This window comes from Pogona vitticeps, chromosome W (genome assembly GCF_051106095.1).
Source record: "Pogona vitticeps strain Pit_001003342236 chromosome W, PviZW2.1, whole genome shotgun sequence".
Classification (NCBI taxonomy): Eukaryota; Metazoa; Chordata; class Lepidosauria; order Squamata; family Agamidae; genus Pogona; species Pogona vitticeps.
In genome coordinates, this window is record NC_135798.1 from 1,311,148 (window position 1) to 1,330,922 (window position 19,775).

The 19,775-nt window shown below is 44.9% G+C and overlaps 3 protein-coding genes across 3 annotated transcripts in view; 1 reads left to right on the top strand and 2 right to left on the bottom strand.

Annotated features, from left to right (window-relative positions):
• Nucleotides 1–19,775, bottom strand: part of LOC144584975 (uncharacterized) — a 618,887-nt gene that overhangs the window by 311,880 nt on the left and 287,232 nt on the right. The window lies entirely within an intron of this gene.
• The window catches only part of LOC144584983 (uncharacterized), a 392,659-nt gene that overhangs the window by 217,626 nt on the left and 155,258 nt on the right, over nucleotides 1–19,775 (bottom strand). The gene's annotated exons all lie outside the window — the stretch shown is intronic.
• LOC140702985 (uncharacterized) overlaps nucleotides 3,282–19,775 on the top strand; it is a 54,660-nt gene continuing 38,166 nt past the window's right edge. Inside the window, exons 1-2 of the mRNA XM_078382474.1 lie at nucleotides 3,282–3,390; nucleotides 5,196–5,288. The gene's annotated coding sequence lies outside the window, so the exon portion shown is untranslated. The remainder of the gene's footprint in view (nucleotides 3,391–5,195; nucleotides 5,289–19,775) is intronic.

Consider the following 19,775-nt stretch of genomic DNA (forward strand, 5'->3'; position numbering starts at 1 on the left):
GAGTAGACTCTGCTATTTTTGTTCACATTGGAGGCCCACATTTCTACCAATGGGGAATATCTACACCCCGAGAAGCTGGAAATAGATTTTCTGTCATTGGCAGGCTTCACTTCTCTCTCTCTCTCTCTCTTCCTTCCTTCCTTTTTCACATGTGGTTTTTTCTAGCAGCATCAGAAGTGGGTGTGTATAATTCTGATTCTTCTCTTTGCGACCTGGTGGGGAAAGGAAAGGAAAGGGGAGGGCCTCTCACTGGGGAACCAGCCAAGGGTTGGGCTCTGTCTCCGAAGGTCAGGAGAAAGGAAGGGCCCTCGTGGCTGCCCCAAGGCCAGCAGATGGAGGATGGGGTGGGGAGTTCTTGTGGCCCTTCCATTGCCATGAGTATTGTTATAAATCCCGGCTGAGCCCTCGGATCCTGTCCTAGAGAGGATCGGCTGCTCGAAGTCACGGGAGTTTCCCCTCTTGGCTCAGGCCTTTCTTGGCTTTTCTCAGCCCGGGGATCCCTTGTTGTTTCTTCCGGCCGGCATCAGGGCCAGAGCCAGCCTCAAGGGAGGCTGGGTGGATCTCAGGCCAGGAACGGACGGACTTTGGGGCACCCAGAACCGGGGGGGGGGGGGACGACGACAATCTTCCCTTTTGACTTAGAAGGCCAAGCTCCCAGTTGTCGCAGGGGCACTCCTCTGGGGAACCAGCTGCCACCATCATCATCCTGTTGAAGAACAGGCATGATTGGACTTTTGGAACCCTCTGTTTACTTGTCTGGCAAAAAAAAAAATTAATTGCTGGAATTGAACAGGGCAACTTTTCCTGACCCTTTCTTTGCTGTGTCTCTTTTCGTCCAGAAAGTGGCAAAGATGAGGACACATTATTAAGGAGTGACCCAAAATCTGAATCGTGCTTTGTTTTTTCTGTCTTGGTAAGCGTTACTTCATTTTTTAAAAAAAGCTTAAAAATTACCTCTCTTTAGTGTCAGATGTCCCTTAGAGAAGGAAAGTTATTCATTAGAATAAATGAACCATTAGGGCTGAACGTAAAGAACAATGATGGACGGCAGAATTGTTTTGCTTCCAGCTACAAGCAAAAATAAAACAGAAAATGATATGGAGCATTTCAAGAAACATTCTAGTAGCTGTCATTGTAGAAGAGGCAGCCCTGTTCGTCCGCACAAGCGTTATCCGGCAAAATCCAAAGAAACAAAACAAAACAAGGCACAAATGTATGGCACCTTATCGGCTAACCATTATATTTTGATGTGAGCCTTTGTGGACGTGCCCACTTGATCAGACATACGGAAACGGAGTGAAAAATAACGGGTGAAATAATCCGTTTCATAACAGAGCACAGCTGAGAATAAAGCTGGAGGCAGAACCCGGGGGGGGGGGGGATCCTGCGACCAGGGATCAGAGCTGGCAGGGGTTTGACAGGGAACCGAAAGGAAGGAAAGGGAGGAAGGAAGGAAAAGCCTTCATCTGGAGGAAGGAGGAGGAGAAAAGAAAGAAAGAAAGAAAGAAAGAAAGAAAGAAAGAAAGAAAGAAAGAAAGAAAGAAAGAAAGAAAGAAAGAAAGAAAGAAAGAAGAAGAAAGAAAGAAGGAAGGAAGGAAAGAAAGAAGGAAAGAAAGAAAGAAAGAAAGGAAGAAAGGAAGGAAGGAAGGAAGGAAGGAAGAAAGAAGGAAATAAGGAAAGAAAGAAAGAAAGAAAGAAAGGAAAGAAAGAAAGAAAGAAAGAAAGAAGGAAGGAAAGAAAGAAAGAAGGAATGAAAGAAAGGAAGGAAGGAAGAAAGGAAGGAAGGAAGAAAGAAAGAAAGAAAGAAAGAAGGAAAGAAAGAAAGAAAGAAAGAAAGAAAGAAAGAAAGAAAGAAAGAAGGAAAGAAGGAAAGGAAGAAAGAAGGAAGGGAAGAAAGAAGGAAAGAAAGAAAGAAAGAAAGAAAGAAAGAAAGAAAGAAAGAAAGAAAGAAAGGAAGGAAGGAAGAAAGAAAGAAAGAAAGAAAGAAAGAAAGAAAGAAAGAAAGAAAGAAAGAAAGAAAGAAAGAAAGAAAGAAAGAAAGAAAGAAAGAAAGAAAGAAAGAAAGAAAGAAAGAAAGAAAGAAAGAAAGAAGGAAAGAAGGAAAGAAAGAAAGAAAGGGGAGAGACCCCGGAGACCGAGGGCAGATCCGTGGACTCGCCCAGCGACCTTTCAGGGAACACCAAATGAAGGGAAAGGGCATGAAATCCCTCCTGCCACTGCTTAGTTTCTTCTTCTTCTTCTTCTTCTGGTTTTTGGATTGTTTCGGTCTATTTATTGAGGATTTTAATTTTATTGCCTTTTTTTTTTTACTGTAGACTGTGCGCAGAGTAGCTCCGTCTAGGTGGGGGGGGGTTATAAAAGCTAAACAAATACTAGAGAAGGGGATCAAAGCCAAAAGGCCAAAGGGAGGATGGAGGGAAGAGATGCTTCAGTTGTGGGGATCTGCAGATGTTTGTGCAACGTTTGTCTTTGTGCCCGAGTGTGACACGGTGTGTGTGTGCACGCAAGGCGTGTCAAACGGGCGGCCCTGTGGGGAAGAAGCCTTGAGAGAACCGGAGCAGCGAGAAGAGGTCTAAAAGGAAGTCGAAGTCTAACGTGTCCATCATCCTCCTTGGAGGTCTCGAGCAGGAGAAAGCTCTTTCCCCTCTCACGCAGTACCAGGACCGTCAGGGGGGGGGATCTCCACTCCGATGGGATGGTGCTGGAGTAAGAACCGAGGAAATAGTCCTTGACTTGGCATGTTAGCCTGTGGAACTCCTCGCCACAGGATGTGGTGTCCGGTAGGGCCTCCCAGGGAGCGAGGTGCCCCTTGCCCCTGAGCCCCCCCCAACGGCTCCCTCCTTGCCCCCCTTCAGGGAAAAAGGCAGGGGGGGACCGAGGGGGGGTTGGCGGCGGATCGTGGCCTGGAGGGCGGGAAAGCAGCGGCCGTTTCATTCCCCCCCCCCGAATAGGCTCCTCCTGCCCATTCTCCCCCCCTCTGGTCCACCGGGGGGCATTGGATGGGGGGGCAGAGGAGTCGTCTGTGTGTGTGTGTGTGTGTGTGTGTGTGTGTGTGTGTGTGCGCGCGCGCCCATGGACAGCCTCGCCCCCCCTCCTCTTAAAATCTGTTTTGTTTATTAAGCGATCACCCGAGGATGATGAGGATGATGATGAGCAGGACGCGAAAGGCTGAGGGGGGAGGGGAGGGAAGAGAGGAAGAAGGTAGAGCTACGAAAGAAGGAAGAGGAGGAGGAGGAGGGGGCTGCTTCCAGCGCTGCGTCCCCTCCCCCGCCGGAACCGGAAGTGGAGGCAGTGCCCCCTCCCTCCCTCCCCTCTCTCCTCCCCTCTTCCCCCCCCCCCCTCGCTGTCTCTTCCCGCGCAGGATTTCCCCGCCTGAGGATCCGGAGGGAGGTGGGGGCCATTTGGAGCCTTTATTTTTCGGGGGGGGGCAGAAAGAGGGAGGGGGAGGGGGGAGGGGGGCCCCTAGAAAGATATTCCACACTCCTTTCGGGGGGGGGTCGGGGGGGGGCTTTCCGGTCCTCGTCTCCTTCTCTCTGGGGGGGGGAGAATCTTTAGTGGGGCTTGTGGGTTTTTGTCTCTCTCTCTGTTTTCCTCCCGGAGTCCCCTCAGGCTCGCCTCTCCCTTTCCCCCCCCCCCCGTTGTGGTTATTTCCCCCTCCCCCCCCACAGGACCTTCTCCAGCCCTGACCCCCCCCCAGGAAACCCCTTTGGTTGGAAAACTTTGGGGGGGGGAAGTTCCTGGAAAGCCCCAAGTGGGAATTGGGGGCCTTTTTTGTGGGGGGGCTGCAAGGTAGTGGGGGTGTAGGGGTGGGGGTCACAGAGAAATGTGGCTGGGAGGAGAAGGTAGGGGGTCGGCTAGGAGGGAGGGGTGTGGATGATGAGGATGATATTTCATGTCTGTGGCAGCCAAGGTGGTTGCTGATGCTGCCCCTGCAAGGGAGGGAAGTTCCTGGAACGCCAACCAGGCCCTGACCTGAACCCAGACCCTGACCCTCCATCCCACCCCCTTCTCTTCCCACCCAGAGCAATGGGGGGGGGGGGGCAGGAGAGCCCCTGGGGGGGGGGAAGAGGGGCTGCCCCTTTCCTACACTGGGAAAAGTGACTGTGTGTGTCTGTGTGAGATTTACTGCTGCTGGTTTTAGGTTTATAAAAATATTCTCAGGAAATTCTCTGAATCTCCGCTTGGTTTCCAGGAAGAGACTTTCTTAGAGGCAGGAAATTCAGTCATTAGATTCTTAATTAGCTTAGAATTTATTCATTCTTTCATGCATTCATTCAAAATTACTTTCCTCCTTGCTTGTTTATGTCTTAACTGTTTTCGTTGGCGCAGGGGATGGCGGTCGGCTGGATGGCCAGACCTTGGGGACCAGAGAGGCTGAGCGAAGGGCCTCCTGGAAGGTCTTAGAAAGCAATCGGAAGTTGTGTGTCATCATCACACAGAAGGTGTCGGACCATCACATTCTTCTGCCTAGACTCTTTCCGGTTTTTCATGCCTCTGTGAAATAGTACGGGGAATTAATGGAAACCTGAAACACTCCACAGACTGAGGGTGGAGGGGGCTGAACAGAAGTCTCCCCCCCCCCAGCACCCCTGCCGTTCCCAGAGTGACACCACACAAGGGAACATCCCAGAATCTGACTCCCCTTTTTCATCAAGTGACCACTCCTCCCCCAGACACAAAGCCATGGTCAGGGCTGTGAAGGGCAAAGAGCAGAAGAGGGTCTCCCGCAGAGTCCAGAGGTCCCCAACCTCTGGCCTCCAGAGGTTCTTGGACTGTAACTCCCAGAAGCCTTCACCACCCCCTCTGCTGGCCAGGATTTCTGGGAGCGGAAGTCCAAGAACATCCGGAGGCCCAAGGTTGGGGGGACCCCCTGCTTTAGACCCTCTGGACGGCTGCCTTGGGTGGTTGCCAACCTTCAGCCACCCTTTGCGCTGTCTGGCTCGGCCTCCTTTTTCCTGCTGGCAAGGCGGGCACGAGATTGTGCAGCATTTTTGGGCTATTTCCTGGCTTTTGGAATCATGGGTATAGAAGCACACAATTTCCCCCCCCCCAACTCATAACCTGGAGGTATTTTTTGAAGAATTGAATTGTCCAGATTGTCAAAAAGACAAAGGCTTCTATGCTAAGGGAAAGTTTTTGGTTTTATCTATATGAGAAGGCTCCAGAATTATTTGTTTTTATTTTTTTCTCCCAAGGACGAGGTGAGACTCAGCTGATGCTCTCCGGCGTTTCTCTGGATGAAAAGACAAGAATCAAACTCCGAAGCCCCCCAAAAACTTGAATAGCAGGTGAGATCTCTTTCATTCTTTGGGACCAGAAGCACCCCTGTGTTTGTTTATTTATTAAACAGCAACCCTATCATTAGCAGGACGCTAATCCTGAATTACATCAGTATTTCAGAGAATTTTAGCCCACTCGCAGGAAGCATCAGGAGCGTTTGGAGGGCGCCTTCCACCAGACCTTCCATGGTGCCTGGTGAGGGCCAGAGGGGCCACCGAGATGGGGCGTGACAGTGCAAAGGAGACCGAGTTGGTGTGAAATCCCCATATCCTGAGGTTCACTTTGAGTCTCTTCTGTCGACTTCCGTCTGTCGCCCCGTTCTGGAGACCTCTGGTTTGTGAAAGCAAAGACACGCTGTCAGTTCCCTGGCTGAGTGGGGGTTCGAACCCGGGTTGCGTGAGTCCCAGTTTTACTGTCTACAGTAGTGCATCTCTGAACATGTGCAGAGTGTTTTTCTTTTCGTTCGCAGTCCTGCTTGGCTTAGCCCTGTGCTGTTGGTGAGATTCCAACCCTGGACAGCGTGGCATCCTACCCCCCCCCCCCCGGAATTTCTCCTTTCCTCTTTTGGGATCCAATAGGACAAGTCACTCCTGTCAGGACCAGCCTCCCTCTAGGGAGCGCTACTCCTTCAGCCAGAGAGCCTCCAGGTATCTGTGTACCCCGTTTCAGCTGGGCTGAGTCCCTTTAACCATCAGCCATGGTGTAGCACAAATCCTTTCCAGTAAGTCTGGCCTTAAAGGTTCTCTTCTGCACTTGCTTGTAGCTAGCAAGTACAGACACCTGGGCTTTGTAGTCCCTTAAGACTCACTAAAGCTCGGAGGATTAGGACTCCGTCTGATAGCTATATTATGGCCTTGCCACCCCTGGAGGCAGGCTCAGCAGACTTGCTGTTCAAGAGACCAGTCCTGTAGATTTTTTAAATTTCTTTTTTATTGAAAAAATAAAGTTTCATAGAAAATCCAGTTCGTTGTATAAGCATGGCATAGATTATATTTCCAAGGAATATTGCAGTTAAAATGAGTAACATGTTCCAGCTGAGTAAAAATAGCTAAGATTTCTAAAAAGCTTTCTTCAGGGTAGGCAAAGGGTGAGAGCCCCCCTTCTTCTCTCTGTTCTTCCTACATTCTGAAACCTTCATCCTAACACAAGGAAAAAAAGGTAAAATGGATCAAAAACCTCTCTACGCTAAGGAACTCTCCACATGGCACAATCTCCATTTTCTACTCGCTAAACTCCACCCTTCTTCTTCATCTGAGTTGTTGACTAATTGTAATTCAGGGGCTGCAAAGTCTCTCCCGGCCTCTCTTTCTCACAGGAATGCATGTGTTGTTTTGTTCTTCCAATCTTCTTTCCAATTAAGCTGGAATGTTATTTCACCCCTTATATTGTCCTTGCCATCCCAGGCTTCAGCAAAACATTCTTACCACTTCTCACGGCCTCTTCAGAAAACATTCCCAGGGCTTACAATCAGCCTTATACAGAACCAATTTGAATCCGTATTACATTTCTAATGACTACATAAACCATTCAAATCACATGCTTTAAACCACATACTCATGATCATGACAACTCCTGCATGAAGAGATTTTTGTAGAAGGAAATAATTTTTGGAGTAGGAGAGCCTTCTTCTCGCTTCTCTGCAAGAGTAGACCTTTTTTCAATCCATGGTGTCTTTTTGGTAGGTTCCAGCTGATTGATTAATTGATTTTATTTTGGGAGCATCCGTTATCCTTCCGCATGACATCTCAGGAACATCTTTAAGAGAGAAACACCTTCTGTTAATTCTCCATGGTGCGTTTCTCCTGCAGAATTATGAGAGGAAAAGTGATCCTTGATGACCTCTTCCAAGTTCTGAGAATGGTTTTTTTTTTTTTTTTTTTTTAATTTATTTATTTTTTATTCCAAAACTATTAGGAAATGGGGAAGGGATACAGAAGGTAAAGGGCAATGGAAAGGGTGGAAAGAAGGGGTTTTGAGTATAAGAGAACATCAAATGTATACTCATTCAATCTTTTCATATTAAATATATAAACATGTAATCTATTCATATTCCAATAAAAGCTCATCTTTCTTCTTCTTCTTCTTCTTCTTCTTCTTCTTCTAGCTATTTGTCTATGTATTTACCCCTTTAGCTTTCAACTTACAATTATAACACAGCTTACGTCTAGGTTATTCCAACACCATCAGAACACCAAGGCCAATTGTGAAATATATCCTCTCTTTCAGCCTCCTTTTGTCTTGCAAGTACACTCGACAGGTCTAAAATAGTATATATTCTGTTCACTTCTCCCTTTTCCCCTATGTGCTTCTTTTTTTTCTGTGACTCTGTTTTCTTCCATGTTTTGAAAGGGGGAGCAACCCCTAAAGCAGTAATTCCCTCTTCAACCTCAATTTTCTGAGCTGTTATGGCTACATATCTCAGTGGGTAACACATCATCCCATTTGTATTGTCTGATATTGTTTTCAATGTACCTGGCTCTGGCATTTCTCTTAGGTATGATTTTACCTCTGCTGTTTTCTCTTCTTTAGGATCTTTAATAAGGTCTTGTATCTGATCAAGACGAAAAATTACCTGCGCAAATCGTTCCAACATTGTCCTTTGAAAGGAGATTTTCCAATCTAACCATTGATCTCTATTTTCCCCAGGGAGAGGTTCCATTTTTCCAATATATCTCCTCTCTATATATATAAATTACTCTCTGATTCCCACTCTTTTATCCCTCACTTAGAATTCCCTCTCCCCTTTGCCCACATATACATATTATATGAGTCACCCTCAAGTCCAATATTTTACATTAAAACTATTGCAGTGTTAACAATAAAGTAGGAGGGAAACTCAAACACAAAGATAGAATTTAAAAACATAAGTCTCTCAAGTGTTTTTATAGATCAATCCCTTTTCTTATTGCCAGCCGCCAAACCGGAAGATGTTCTTTTCTCTTCTCAAAATTTATTTTTACCTTCACCCAGCCAGGCTGTGTTATCAAAGAGCCATTTAAATCATTAGTTCAGTTCACACGTAGCTCAGATCACAGTCTATTTTTTTTCTTCCAAAGGCTTCCTTCTCCTCCCCCAAACAGGGCGGGCCAACAATCAGAGTCCCAGCAAATGTGTTTTCCACAGCAAACAGCGTCCCACACAGTCTAAGAATTGTATATCCAAAAGGAGGGAGGGTCCAACTCGTTGCCAGCCGCCAAACCGGAAGATGTTCTTCTCTCAAGATTTATTTTTACCTTCACCCAGCCAGCTATGTTATCAGAGTGTCATTTAAATCATTAGTTCAGTTCTAACGCAGCTCACAGTCTATTTTTTTACTTCCCAAGGCTTCCTTCTCCTCCCCCAAACAAGGAGAGCCAACAATCAGAGTCCCGGCAAATGTGTTTTCCACGGCAAACAGGGTCTCCAAAAGGAGAAAAGGTCCTAAGTGTACAGCTTACAGCAGATTTTATTCTCTCACAGCCTGTCCAGTGCCCAGAGGTTTTTCCCTTAATAAAGACCCAAGCTGTTTCTGCCTGGCTGTTCTCTTAAAATCCACACGACCTTGATCAGCTTAATTGCAAGCTGACATGCTAAATACGCCGCTCCCTTATCTCATTTCGGTCATAAATTTTCACACAATCACTTGTTCTTCATTTTAATGGGGTTTTTCATAGAACAAGGGCTCCCACTTACTTTATTTATATTTTTGCCGTGCTTCTGTTCTCTTATTCTCGGCACTGGAGCTGTCCTGGCTAGTTGCCAAAAATGGCGCCTGTCTTCGGTCTGTGCTATTGTGAATTTCCAGAAGAGAGACAAATCGGTTTGCTTCCCAATCTTCTAACTTCTGCGGCTCACACCAGCTTCAGGAGGGTCTCTTCTGACTCTCCCTAAATCCCCCCATTCCTAGGGGGACCCCAGACTGAAGCAGTTCTAGCTTCTCCGGGAGCTATTCCCAAGAGCTGCTAGCTTCACCAGGACGAAGCTCCTCCTCCAAGTTCTGAGAATGGTTTTTGCAGGACAGAGGCTGTCCCAGAAGAACGCCCGCCAACCTTCTTCCTGTCTCTCTTTGGCTTCTTCCTGCGACGACCAAGGCAGGGTCTCCCCTGGCCGGGCGCGGAGCCTCAGCTGCCCTTGAAAGGAAGGGAAGGGAAAGCTGGAGACCCAAGGAGGAGGAAGGAGTGCCGTCTCTTCCTCGAGAAGGGCTCCTGCTGGGAGGTTCTCACAGGGAAGAGGGAAGCTTTGCACAGCCTCTGGAAAGAAACAGGAGGTGGGAAGATTGCAGGGTGCGGGTGCGGGCGTTTGTGCATTTATCGGGCCCCAGGCATGGATTTCAGAGAAGGTGCCAAGCAAGTGGTAGATGGAGTGCATACACATATACTGTACATACACACAAACACACATACATGCATACGTACAGAAATGTGGGTTGAGGATTTCTCTCCTAAGGTTCCCACAGGTTTTTTTTTAAATTTGCCTAGATCTTTGTCCATCATTTCCCCAAAACATACTGAATCTGTTGCAGAAACGTCATTGAAATAAAGTTTGGGGATAATGGTCTTTGGTCATAAGGAGAGGACATTGAGGGAAAATGTTTCCATTTTGAATCCCAACGTCAGATGAAGGGGTGAAAGACACATGGAGGCAGAGAGTATAAGACCTCTTCATTATTGAGAAAAAAAATGAGAGAAGGAAAATAAACTAAGATGCAAGTTATTTCATTTATGATCCCTTCTGTTTTTCGTTGCTTCTAATTTCAGTCTTTTTTCAATAGTTTCCTCAAATTTCACAATTTTTCATTTGCTGCATAATATAATTTGATATTGAGTATCTGATTATCTTTTTCTTTTTGTGATATGTGTCACAGTTACTTATCAATCCTAGCTTTTTTACTATTCTTGCAATATATATTAATCATCACTTGCCATTCTTTTAACCACATGTCAGTAATCTTTATTGGTAACATCCAGAATACAGTGGGGTCTCTACTTGCGAAAGGTTCTACTTACGTACTTTTCCAGTTACGTCCTTCTCCGTCTGCAAAAATCCATTTCCACTTACGAAAGGAGAATCCACTTACATAAGGAATGGGGGGGGGAAAACAACATTGGCCAGGGAAGTGCCTAGGACCAAATAAGGGCAAAAAGAACAAAGCGGGAGAGGCGGGGAAAGCAGCAGATTCAAACTGCTTCCATTCGTCTGTTGGCCAGGGAAGAGAGAATTGTTTCCTTTGCTCCGCTTTGCTGATTACTGTACTGTACATCTGGGAAAACGTGGGTTGAGTGTAGAATGAATTGTTTTCTTTGCTTGCTGCGGTTTGCTGCTTAGATCTGGGAAAACGTGGTGGGGGGAGAAGGAATTGTGGGGTGAGAATGTAGAATGAACTCCAAAAATGAATTGTTTCCTTAGAATCTGAACCTTTTCTACCCATGGTGCATGCATGTTTTCCCCCTTTGAATGGAAATGGGAAAATGGGCTCCTGATGCTTGCTATGCTGGATGCTTGCCAAAACGGGCAGCCTGGCAGGGAGGGAGGCTTTAAAAAGCACAAACATTTGTCTGAGGGGTCTGTGTGCCCCAGTGATGACCTTTTCTTCCTTCCTTCCTTCCTTCCTTCCTTCCTTCCTTCCTGCTTCTTTTCCACATTGTTCCCTCCCTCCCTCCCTCTCTCCCTTTGGGTTGGTTTGGTGGGAAAAGAGCTCTGTGTCTTTGTGCTGAAGAATTGTGTGGGTCAGGCATTCTGGCTTGCAAAGCCTGGGTCAAGGTGTGACTTCCAGACTCCTGCCAGTGTGTCTTTGTGCTGAAGAAATCAGCACAACAAGCTTTAAAACATGTTCCTGATCCTTTCTTGACCTAAGAAGAAAAGAAACAAAATATTCCCCTCTAGTGGTCGAAGGTGGAATAGCAGCTTCCCATTAGTTTCTATGGACGGAAAAGAGCAGATACGGATTAAATGGTTTTCAATGCATTCCTATGGGAAATGCAGATTCTACATAAGAACTTTTCCACTTGAGAACCACCTTCCAATACGGATTAAGTTCTTAAGTATAGGAAATTTAATTTAGGGATCTATTTCATTTTAAGTAATGCAACAGCTTGGGCCCAGGCTCCCTGAAGGACAGTATCTCCCTATATGCGCCTTCTTGGTGATTAAGATCAGCAGAGGGGGCCCTCCTCTCAGCCCCATTGCCAGCCCAAGGACAGCTGATGGGAACACAGGAGAGGAGGGCCTTCTTGGTGGCAGCCCTCGGGCTATGGCACGCCCTCCGTTGGGAGATCAGGAAAGGGACCTTCCCTGTTTATGCTTCTGAAAAAAGCTAAAGACGCATCCCTTCAGACAGGCTTTTAACAACTATGAATCCCTGAACCCCATTTTAGCAGATAATATTATTTTATTCCTGTTTTAATATTTTAATTTTATTTAAAATCATATATTGTTTAATTTGTTTTTTAATATTTAATTTACTGTGTTTTTAACTGTGTGAACTTTTATGTTCTAAGCTGTTTTGGGTCCCTTGGGAGAAATGCGGCATGTACTTTATTATTGTTATGATGATGATGATGATGATGATGATGATGATGATGATGATGATGATGATGTAAAACCAGCAAAAATATGCTTTAAAATTTTATCTTTTCACCTCTCTGCTCAGCCTATCCAAGTTCATTTTAAATACACACTAATGGGTTAATCTGAATTCAAACTAATGGGTTAATCTGCACTTGAGCAGAGCATTTTTGGAAACTTTCACAGCTTTAAGCACTTAGTGCTGGGACCTCCCCTACACCAGCTATATTACTCTGCCCTTGGCACTAGTGCCTCAGTTCTAAGGAACTGACCACCACTGCCCAGCATGCCATGGCACATGTGATGGATAGCAGGGAGGAGGGCGGGATGTGTGAATTCACAGACGACCACTTGAAGAACCAGAGTTACAGGTAAGTAACTTTCTCATTCATGGCCTCTGTGAATACACATGAATCGGTGACTGAGAAGCTACGCAAACTAACCAGGAAGAGGGATGCCACGAAAGTGCAGAAGTCAGGACAGCTTGACCCACCGCAGCCTCAGCCTTCAGCCGGACATCCAGTTGGTAGAATGAGATGAGGATAGGTGGAGTGGTGCATGTGGCAGCACGGTAGACATCCATGATGTCCATTCCATGGAGAAAGGCTGTTGAGAATGCTACAGCTCTAGTAGAGTGAGCTCTCACTGACTTTGGAAGAGGAGTCTCTGCCAAATCATAGGGAAGACAGACGGTCATGACGGACCATCTAGAGATGGTCTGAGATGTCGGGATCTGCAAGATGAAGGAAAGTAGGGGTCTTTCAGATGAAGCCTCAGGGGCAGGGATCTTTCTCCTTGACCAGCAAGGGGGAAAAGAAAAGACGGGACACTCGAGTGTATGGCAGCTGTTCAGAGGCGGAATCTCTTGTTCCCCCGCCTCCTCTTCTTTTATTGTATCCCCCTACTACATTTGCTCTAGTTAATCAATACAGAGGTAACTAATTTCCTGAATACACAGGCATCAGTAAACAGAGGCTGGTAAGCAGACAGTTAATAGTAAACAGACACAGATACCATCCAAATACACAGACAAGTTCCTGAATACACGAACACTTTAACTACATTATCCAGAGACAATAGACAGCAGGTCAATGATTTATCCGTTACTGGAAGTTAGCAGTTATGTACGTGTCTTGCAGCTAGGGCATGATGTCTGCTACTAGCATACAGATATATACCTTTATATACATTTATAATATTCATTTGCTACTGCCATAGATATATACATTTTAAAGGCATACAATTTTCCCACATCCCAACCGTTTTTTATTTATTTTGTTGAAGACAATGTCTGTTGTAAACTCCTGAAAATTCCGAATCCAGTTATTATGGTATGAAGTCAGGCTCATCTTCAGCAGAGGGCGGAATAGCATGTTCCAGGCCACTGGGAATAAGGAAAGCATTCAAATAGCCAAACCTGCTTCCTTGTTGCACTGAGAGCCAAAACTCTTTCTTTACAACTTTAAAACATTGTTCAGATGGAATGAAACCTGGAATCTTGCAAGAGAATTAAATTTACAGTGTAGATTAAAGAAAATACAATATAGGATAATTAAAATTACAATTACAATAAGATATGCATAACAAGTATACAGAACAATTTTCAGGAAAATAAAACATATTGAAAACATATTATTCAGATATATAAGCACAGCATATTACTAAGAGGCAAAAGCAAAACATTTTTTTAAGGTATACAGATTTTTTGCATAGAAATATGTGACACAGACAACTTCCCCACTGAAGACACACACACCATGAATTTCTTGTATGACACTTGACTGGAGAGATACATATAGAGCTTGGCAAAAGAACAGCAACTTATTTTGAGGGATGAGTAGTAAAGAATGGTGCTTGTATGCATCTGCCTGGCTCTGGGCAAAGTTCTTAAACTGTACAACTGACTGAATTAAAAAGTTGCCTGCTAGTGCCCTTAAATTTCCCCTGGACTGAAAATGTGTTTTTACAAGCAAGCATGTCAGATGTATCAGCATCACAGTGTACAAAATTGCCTACTGTGGGGCCTACTTGTAGGGAATAATATGCTTCTCTGTCTCAGGGATAAACAGACAAAGTTTTCATATTACATTAGAAAATAATTTTCAAGGAAAACTGACGTAAAAGAATAAACATACAGTGTCTACAACAAAATTAAATTCAGCATTAGAGAAAAGCTCAAAGGCTAAAACTGCAGTTAATTCTGAGTATAAAACTAAGAATTGCTTCTCTAAAATTCAATACTTTAAGATCTGGCTAATAGAGGAAACACATGTTATGCACTTTTATCCTGCAGAAAGAAAAACAAACATTTTTGACAATTTACAGCATTTGCAACAAACATTTTCTCAGGGATGTGACACTGTTACTCCTGGAAGGCAGAGACAGGAATGCAGGCTTGTATGAAGTCCCATATGCTCACAGCAATGCAAGGTGTGATAGGATTTGTAGTTCTAAGAACATGGAACCTAGAGTGTGCAGGACAGCATTTGGATCCTTACAAGTGGCTTGAGTGTAAACAATGCTTTCTCTAGATTGGAAGGTGATGGGGAAAAACTTTCTGGTTCGCCTCCTCCCACCTCAATATGCAGCATTATCTCTCTACTGTCCAGGTGGGAGGCATTCTTTGGTGATCTATATAATTGCCATGTCCGGCTGAGTAGGACTTTTCATTCAAACAGGATTAGCATATGGAAAAAGCAGTTCAAAACAAGCTTCATGTTGCCGGCTGAGTAAGATTTTTCACCCAAACAGGATTGGCATATGGAAAAAGCAGTTCAAAACAAGCTTCATGTTGGTGTGTAACAGTTACCCCCTTTAGATTCTCTTCTTCCTCCCCTTCCTTATATGATGCATCTAATGCTTGTAAAGCTGCTTTTGTACCCCCAGTCTATGATATCAAAGAAATCTGGGCCTGGGTCCCAATTCCATGAAATATCATGCAACTTTGGCTGAACAGGCGGAGACACTAAAGTAGCTGCTGCTTCTTTCAGACCAGCAAGGAAGGGAGTCAGGCATGCAGTTTGATTTGCTGATTGGAATGCATTTATAGATACTCCTGCTGCTTGAGTTAGAGCTATTGTCGCGGAGCCTTGCTGAACAGCAGTAGAAAATGCAGCTCCTCCCATAAACATTAGAGGACCATCAGGGGACGCACCAGCATTAATTTCTGTTTGCTTAAATGCTCTATCTTGAAGGCAAATGAGTCCTTCTGCTGGTGGAAAGGAATCTTTTGTCAAGGCTTTGCAGCCATTAGAGACAAGCCATTGGACGGATGAGAAGTCTGGGAGAGCCTCTGTCTCTGTGTCTTTAAGACTGAGTTGTAGTTTGGAGATGCCATGAGCTGGGAAAAGTTCAGATCTGACAGTAACTGCTATGGCAGATTCTTGCATGACAGCAGAAATTGCACAGCTAGTTTCTGGACAATTTTCTGAACAAGCACCTGTTGTATCCATTGAAGGATGGTTATCAATCTCAGTTGCTTGAGGTGGCAGTGCTTTTAATTCATCAGGCTGGTCAGAATGAGACGAAGGGTGCAGCAGGGAAGCCAAAGAGGCTGAAGGGAGGGGAGGCAGAATTTGAGGGAGTTGTTTGATTAGATTAGCCTCGAATTCTGAATCGAAAAAGATGTTACGTGTGTCTTGGAGGCAAGTACACACTACAAATTGTTCCTGAAGATTTGACAAAGAAGTTCCCATGTTTCTTAGAAGTGTAGGTGTCTTACTGGACAAATTCCACTCACCCGAGGGATCCTTGCGGATGATTGACGCGTCTTGGGGCCTATGCCAGGCGAGATGAGTGCGAATTGTCGAAAGTTGACCTCAGTCCTACTCATCGGGATCCAGAGGATGCGTGCGCGCGCTGTAGCCCTTCCATACCGGGCGTGATGAGTAGGTGGTCTTCAAGAATGGACCTCAGAGAGGTGAATTACCTCAGAGAGGGCACCATTTTGTCGGGATCTGCAAGATGAAGGAAAGTAGGGGTCTTGCAGATGAAGCCTCAGGGGCAGGGATCTTTCTCCTTGACCAGCAAGGGGGAAAAGAAAAGACGGGACACTCGAGTGTATGGCAGCTGTTCAGAGGCGGAATCTCTTGTTCCCCCGCCTACTCTTCTTTTATTGTATCCCCCTATTACATTTGCTCTAGTTAATCAATACAGAGGTAACTAATTTCCTGAATACACAGGCATCAGTAAACAGAGGCTGGTAAGCAGACAGTTAATAGTAAACAGACACAGATACCATCCAAATACACAGACAAGTTCCTGAATACACGAACACTTTAACTACATTATCCAGAGACAATAGACAGCAGGTCAATGATTTATCCGTTACTGGAAGTTAGCAGTTATGTACGTGTCTTGCAGCTAGGGCATGATGTCTGCTACTAGCATACAGATATATACCTTTATATACATTTATAATATTCATTTGCTACTGCCATAGATATATACATTTTAAAGGCATACAATTTTCCCACACTGAGAGGAAGCAGTTGCTCCAAAGGAGGAGTTGACAAAGGTGACAAAGAGATGCTGTGAGGCACAAAAAGTGGTCATGTTATGCACATAATGCGACAGAGCATGCTTCATGTCTAGAGCATGTGGAGCTGTCTCAGGCACTGAAGATGGTGTGGGAAAGAAGACAGGAAGGGCCGCTGACTGGTTCAGATAGAAGGCAGAACATACCTTAGGCAAGAAGGTAAGGCCTGACCTTAAGGTTACTTTACAGAAATGAGGGCCCACTCTTAGTGCAGCCAGTCCTCCAGTCCTGCAAGCCAAAGTTATTGCCAGGAGAAAGGCAGCGAGCGGAGTGATGCCGACGCCAGCTTGAAGGGAGGCCTCCTAAGCCACAAAAGAATTGATTGGAGAGAACACTATGATGTTAGTGGTCTATAGGCAGGGTGCATATTTTCCAGGCCTCGGAGAAACAGCTTGCAGATAGAACAGGCCAGTCCCAGGCAAAAGATGTGAAGGAAAAGCTGAAGGAATGCATCCAGAGACATTGGCCTAGTAGGCAAATGTTGTCTTGATACAAAGTGACAGAACGCCTACCCATTATAGGAGTAGGTCAAGGTGGTAGAAGGTTTGCAAGCATCATTGAGCATGTCTGTTACAGTCGGGGAAGACTCCATATGGGCAGGTAGGGGGAACTCAAGGTCTGGATGAAATATCTGATCCTCGTCCCGAGAAAGCAGATGAGGGACCAGGTGCAGCCTGATGTATTCCGCAGCTCAGGGGATCAGGATCAAGAACCATGGCTAGCGAGGCGACCAAGCATGACGTTTGCACACTCATGACGGACACAAACAACAGTCCTTTGAAGAAGGGGAAAAGGTGGAAACCTGTAAAGGAGGCCCTGTGTTGGGCACACCTGCTGACACTGGATGTGATCTCTGTGCTGAGTTTTCATGGCTGTAAAATTCAGGTTCTGTTTTCTTTGGTTTATTTTATATAACTTTACAGTATGAATGTGGGATATTTGCTTCTGTAGCCGCGATTCAAAAAAATGGTCCAGTATTGCTGCACCATGTCGTGCCTGTGTTGCTAGCAGGAGAAAAAGTTGCCAGGCTCCCCATAGGAAAAGGCAGCCTGAATATTAGGAGCAGGACTGGGAGCAGTGAAGATGGTCTGCACAGGACATTCTCTCTTCTGCTCCCTGCCATCCACACTTGCTGAAAAACAGCCCTGACCTTTGCCTTGGGTTTGGGAGAGTAGCGGTGGACTGTTGGACTGTTAGCTTCTGGGATTTCCCCTTGTGGGATGTCGCTCTGTGAATGGTAATAGTGCTGGGACTCCTGCTCTACCCCTTGACCTCTTGGCCGCTGGAGTGTCTCTGGGTTCCATGGTTTCCCATACTATTTCACACTGTTACAAGACAAGGGGATACCTGGCTCAGCAGTACTAGGAGCGAGAAGGACCTTGGAATCATCTTAGGTCACAAGCCAACAGTGTGATGTGGCTGCAAAAAAGGCCAATGCTATTAAGGCTGCATTAAGAGAGGGAGCCCCTTCACGGATTGCTGCCCCCTTCACGGATTGCTGCCTTTTCGTGGCGAAGGGGCTTGAGTAACTCAGGGAAGCTATGGGCTATGCCGTGCAGGGACACCCAAGACGGACAGGTCTGGAATGTAAGATCTTGGAAAGCTGGATGTAGTCAAACACAAGATGGCAAGAATAAACATTGACATCCTAGGTGTCAGTGAACTAAAATGGACGGGAATGGGCAAATTATCATGTCTACTATTGTGGGCAAGAATCCAGTAGAAGGAATGAAGTAGCCCTCATAGTCAACAAAAGAGTGGGAAAAGCTGTAATGGGATATAATCTCAAAAATGACAGATGTCAATACGAATCCAAGGTTTTTCCTATAGTGATGTATGGAAGTGAGAGCTGGACCATAAAGAAAGCTGCCCGCCGAAGAATTGATGTTTTTGAATTGTGATGCTGGAGGAGGCTCTTGAGAGTCCCCTGGACTGCAAGGAGAACAATCCTACCATGTCCATCTTTGCACAAAATGTTCCTTTAATATCTCCAATTTTCCTAAACAGATCTGTTTGTTCCTTTTCTATTGTTTTCCACTATTTCTATGCACTGTTCATTTAAGAAGGCCCTCTTGTGATGAGAGGGGGGTGGAGCTACAAACAGCGAGGCAGCAAGGAATCTGGACTCTCCAGATTTCTGCTGCATGCTGTGAATCCAGACTCTCCCCAAGAAATTGGAGGGCAGGGAAGGCTAGGAGAAGCCCACCCTGAGTCGCAGGAGAGCAGAGATCTTCTGGGGGGTGGAAAGCAACCACCTCTCAGATCACTCCTTCAGACAAAGGATTCCATCAACGCCATTGTCTAATGTCGTCCTAGCTGTGAAGCTCCACGACAGGAAGGAAGCATGAAGATTTACGAATGACTGCATTAACAAGGACTAATTGGTTTCAACATCGCCTCTGTAAGTACAAAATAAACTTAAGCGGCTGATTTCAAAGAAGATAGTGTAACCTTGGAAGCGGCAAACAAGCATATCTCGAAATTACAAAGCTTCTTTGTTCATCTACTTTGCAACCACGATGGATTTAACAGAAGACATAATAAATGCCTTTCAGAACTTACAAAGGAACATTCTGAATCATTTTGAAATTCAGTTTTTTGAACTCCAGACTGTGCTTTCGGATATGAAGGAAACGACAGAGCTTTGGGAATTTTCGTCAGAACAGCGTACTGAAACAGAAGCAGATCAGCCCACTATAGCAGCAGAAGAAAGAGTGACTTTATTTGTTTTTAAAAAGGAGGGTAAAATCTTTAAAAAGGAGGTTAGGAAAACTGATTTGTATTGTGAGAAAGAGGTCCAGGTAGGTGAAAAAGAGATGTGTCCTAACTCGATGGGTGAATTTGCAAAACAAAGAAGCAAAAAGGCAAGGCTGAAAGGGAAACAAAATGATTACAGATCAGACATTGCTTGGCTTCAAAGGCAGAACATGATGAGCCCACCAAATGAGAGAGAAAATAGCCTAATAGGGTTCCATAGATGGCATTTCAAAACTAGTAAAAAAGGAGCCAATCTAATTTTAGGTTTATAATGTTATAAATAAAAGGGGAAATGTTAATTGATGAATATAACAACAAAGTAATTTTGATTATGTTTGGAGATAAACAACAATTATGAATTATTAATTATACAATCTGACATATCTATGATGACTATAATATTAGAAATTGTGGACTTTATGGTACACTTTAAGATGCAACTTAACTTTAGGTTAATAAGGCCATAAGAGATCTGGAATACCTGGCCTGTGTATAGAGTTAAGATTTATAAACTAAAAAAAGGAGGAACGTTACCCGATGAATATAACAATAGAAATTATGGATTTGAGAATTTTTATCTATATAATCTGAAATATCTATGATGAACACAAGATTAGACTGTAAAGCTTTTACTTAGAGAAACATAATATGAATTATA